We start from the raw sequence: 4,897 nt of genomic DNA on the forward strand, positions 1-4,897 counted from the left end.
TTCCTGCTTCTCCCCCCACCCGCGGGCACGGGCACCATCCACTCACTGGCAGTAGCTGCTCATGCCTGCATAGCTTCCAAAATGGGTTCTTCTCCATTCAGTTCCTACTTTTTTTCTTCAATAAGAAAGAGTTCCCCCCTTTCTGCCACAAATAATATTCAAGAAGGAACTCTTCATCAGAGATTCTGTCTCTGTGGATGGTGGTAACACACAAATGCCACCTGCATTAGTAACTGTGCTCCATGCACTCCTTGCCCCTTAGGAACCACCCTGTGGCTGCTCTCCAAATTACAGTCCTCCAGTTTCATTCTCAGCTACTGCTCTTCTTCATTCTTGTTTGTGCAAGGTAAAACAGACAAAAAGAAACACAGAGCCTGGACATTTTCGTCAAACCCCACAGAAGTGAGAAAAACCTAGGTACACCACCAACCCCGCACCTGCCTTGGAAAGGAAGGAGATGAAACAGCTGAAGGATAAGGACAGGCACAGCAGAAGCCCGAGCTACACTGTCCTTTGTATTCAGAAGGTGAAGGCATTTTTTGTTAAAGCAGGGGGAGGCAGAGCGCTGGGAAAGCAAAGTAGATGGTTTCACTCAAAAGGATTTTTTCCTGGATATGCTGAGGAAGGCAAAGAGGCTCACAATCTACAGGCCATTAGCAAAAAGGTGGAAGCTCTGCACACTGACTTTCTGAAGAGGGAGAAGCCCCCATTTTTGTACATCTCATTACCCAGCCCTGCATGACTTTGCATAGGATAGCATTAGGCAAGTTGCTAGGTTGGAGCACACTCCTTCGAGCTGCTCACAGCCCGAGAAGCCTGCATGTACCTCTCGCTTGCACATGGCCTCTCTGTGCTCAGGAATCCAGCGTAAGGTTTATATCATCCCACACAGAGGTGCAGATGTTGGCTTCCCAGAGCAGCAATAACATGTCTCCTCTCTAGTAAGTTATGTTGTTTTCCCAGCGTCTCCTCTGAAGTCACTCTGGCTGCTCCTGGTTCTTCCACATCTCTATACACCATACACTCACACATTTTGTTCTCTCTGAGAAATTTTGGCTGGAGACTGTAGGAATGTCATAAGGCATATCTGTCCAGATTTTGAACTTGCCTAAACTGGCCAAGCTCACTCAGAGTTAGCATTTTCTATCTGAGCAGGATCTGTTTCATGATCTCTTACCAGCAAAGATAACACTAGTACAGTTGTTACATTGGTCATGTAGAAATATTGCTGCAAACGAGTCATTTATAGTAGAGATGGGGGTGTAGAAATGAGTGAAAACTTATTTTTCTTTCATAGTATTGTATTTTGACCTGTTTTAGTAAGTTAGCAGTTACAAAGCACTGTAAGCAGCCAACATGGGCCTATGTACTCACACATGTAAGTAATGATCCTTGTTGAGACATGATTCCAGTATTATAAACCCTGTTCTACTGAATTCATTGAAATTGCTCCCAACTTCTATTACCATAAATGAGAACAGAATTAGGTTTAACATGAATATGCAGCCCTATGCATATGCAGTTTTGCTATGTATTGATATATATGTGTGCATAAATCAGCTATGCATGGAGTGCATATACATATTGTCAGGCTTATAAATCAGCAGATTCAAATAAGATATTTTCCTAGAAAACAGCTTGTATAATGACTATAGTTAGAAATAATAATTTTGGAATTAAAATGAGAACTCAGATTGAAATCTTTTTGTCTGCTCAGTTTTACTGCAGTACAAGTTGCTCAGTACAGACCTTAACAGTAATTTATTACTTGCAACTGTAGGATCCTCTTTTTTAAAAAATTAGGAAGCCATTGCAGTTTATTGTGGTGACTGAACAAATGTTAGGACTAGCTGTTTCTGAATTTGAATGGCTACAAAGAGGAGGTAGAACAATCCAGGATAATTCAGTTCATCCTTGACAGTCACCTCACTGGCTTTAGGCTTCAGTGAGAAGGGCAGACCGGGCTTCTGGTCTTGAGAAACACTGGTCTGTGGTAGGAGATATATAGACAGGGAGTGAATAGGAAATGTGTTACACATCTTAAGAACTTACAGTGTGACTCAAAGACTGAAAAAGTCAGGGCAGGGAAGCTTCTAAGTACAGAGCTCTCTCTCTCATACCATCATGTGACAGGGAAGGCTTGAGATTTTTCTAGTACATGGTGTGTCCATCTAGGACCTTTTTTCAAGCAGCCATCAATATGCTTTTCCAAAAAGTGGTAACTAATTCCACAGTCCAACCCTGACAGTTTCTCAGATTTGAAATGACCTACAGAGCATACAGTCTTCAGTGACTGCCTCTACCTCAATTAGCAAGCTTCTAAAGAGTGGCAGATGCAGGAGTTAAGGACAGCAGCAATATTACAAAAGTAACACATATTGGAAATCCCTACATGGAGCGAGCAGAAACAACAGAACAAGAAGACTAGTGACCAAAGACTAAAAAGACTGAAGCAAAGAATCAACTCACACCTAAGACATGTTTGGATAGGCCTTAATTTATTGAAAAAGAAAAAAAAAATTCAGAAACTTGTAGAATGATGCTGATATATGGTGCTCCTCACAGTTCAAACTAATGAGAGTTTTGCTGGAGACTTTGGCAAGCACAAGTTTGACAAACTCTTTCAGTGCTGCACTCAGCAGTCAAAGGAACTTCTCTGCTTATTAAACACACGCATCTGCAGTCCATAATGGATAGTAATTCCCAGTCAGTTTTAGCAGTTTAGGGTAGGAGTTACAGAGACACAATATAAAAAGCTACAAATGCTCCCATGAAGCTTTAAACCAGTGCAGAATTAGATGGAAGTGCTCACCAGAGAGGGACTGTCACTTCATGGTGTTACTTTCCTTTGCCTTGTTATAGACCACACATAAAAGTGGAGGGTGCTCACAGGGAACAGAGCAGAGAGAGCTGCAGTTTAACAGGGTGATCTTTCAACAGTACATTTCCAAGTTAGCAACCTCGAATAATCCAAGGAATGCTAAAAGGGAAGGGGAGCCAGGGGGTGAGGGGTGAAGGCAAGAGGAAATTAAAAGCCAGTTACCTTTAGAAACATGCTTGCTGAGGTTATGTGGAAATCTCTCAAGCCAGCAAGCTGTTCAAGAGTTTTCCAGAAGTTTTCCAAGTCGTTCAAAGCTGACTCGATCATGCTATGCATACTTAATTCAACTTCAAACCTTGTCTTGCCCTCCCCTCAGATCAGGGGGACTGGCAGTAAATGCTGCTCTGAACAAAACCTCTGATCCAACCTACCTTCTCTTACTGCACTGTTGTCTCCTTCCCAGTTTGAACTCTCATTTCAGCTTGGAAATGAATGCTCACTTGCAGGCTGAATGGAATCCTTATGGGCTGTATCTCAAACTCTGAAGGTGTTTTTAGTTTAGCCGCTTTTCTTAAATCTGTGCTCACTGATTAATCAGAAATTGCTTGTGAACCCTTTTCGAGGAGGACCTGGCACCCTATTTAAAAATCCCTGGATTAAGTCCAAGTAGTTTAGCTGTTTTTTAAGCTTCCCTAGTCAATGCAGGGCATCAGACAGGTATTTTCAGAACTTGTTTCTCCACTTTGCTGGGTTTTGCAGTGTATAACTTCAGCCAAGATTCATTAGAAACAACAGCCTCTGGTTTTGCAAAAGTTCTTTTCAAAGTACTGAGAAAACTGGGGCTATAAAAACAGATTCCTTACACTCAATTCAAAATAGATTTCTGCAAATACTCCTGTAAGCACCAGGACACTCGCTGTTCCAGAGGGACACAGATTTGCTACCACAAACTATTCAAAATACCTGTGTTCTGAAACTGGATGCTCAAACACAGTGGCTACCCCGCAGCGTGCATCTGTGCCTTCTCCTTTGGAGTCACAGAAAGATGACAGGATCTAGTTTTTGAGGCTCTTGTTTTCTAAGGAAGAAGAAAAAAAGATACAAATAATAAAAAAAGGTGCAACATAATTTGAGTAGCAAGGGTGGGCATGTCCAGGCCCAGTTCACATCTCAGGCAAACATTTGAGCCCCCAGCTGTACATACTCACAGATCACAGATGTGAACATCTCTGGAACTGAGCCTCAGCCAGGGGAAGCTGCTTCAGCTTTCCAGACCAACTCTGAAAAGCTCCAAAAATAATGGTACTACTATTCTGAAGTGAGGTTACTTCCTTCAACATCTGTGGTGAATATGTGATACGGGCTGCTATAAGCATCACACGTATTTAAAACTAACAGGAGATGTCAAGGCTTGGTCCAGCCACATTGTGGTCATTAGGAGGAGGGAGCTACACAAATGCTTCATGAGATACATATGCTGCTCTAGGGGTACTAAGGGGTAGCCTATTCTGAGAAATCTCCTATCCTGTCCAGATTTTTGAGAAATAACACACCCCCTCCCCACCAAACCCTTCCAAAATAGAAAGAATAAAGAGGGCACAAAACATCTTTCAGCGTAGTTCTCCATGATGAGGTATTTACCTTCTATTTAGCTGACAGCTTTTATACCCTTGCCTACTGCCCAAAGGAAAAAAAAAAAAAAAATCAATAACATATCTGACAACATTTATTACATTATTTCTAATGGCTCATTAAAATAATGACACTTCCTTATTATGGAACAAGTCAGTACCATTGTCAAACCAGTGCTCTCTACAGACAGAATGTATTTTCACTAATTGGTTTTTTTAAAATAAAAATTAAGAACAGCAGTATTTTCAAGCAAAAAAAGCCTACTTTTCTGAATCAACCAGAGGCATTATCATTGGATTTTATTAACACATACAAAATTATTAGGGTATACAAATGTGTTTCTTTTTGACACAGTGAAAACTAAATAAATGGGCATTACAACATTAGTTTACATCACATTTTGTTTCAAAAAACCAGATAATGAAGAAACAAAGAGGTTTATAT

Source organism: Corvus brachyrhynchos, unplaced genomic scaffold (genome assembly GCF_000691975.1).
Source record: "Corvus brachyrhynchos isolate BGI_N302 unplaced genomic scaffold, ASM69197v1 scaffold97, whole genome shotgun sequence".
NCBI classification, from domain to species: Eukaryota; Metazoa; Chordata; class Aves; order Passeriformes; family Corvidae; genus Corvus; species Corvus brachyrhynchos.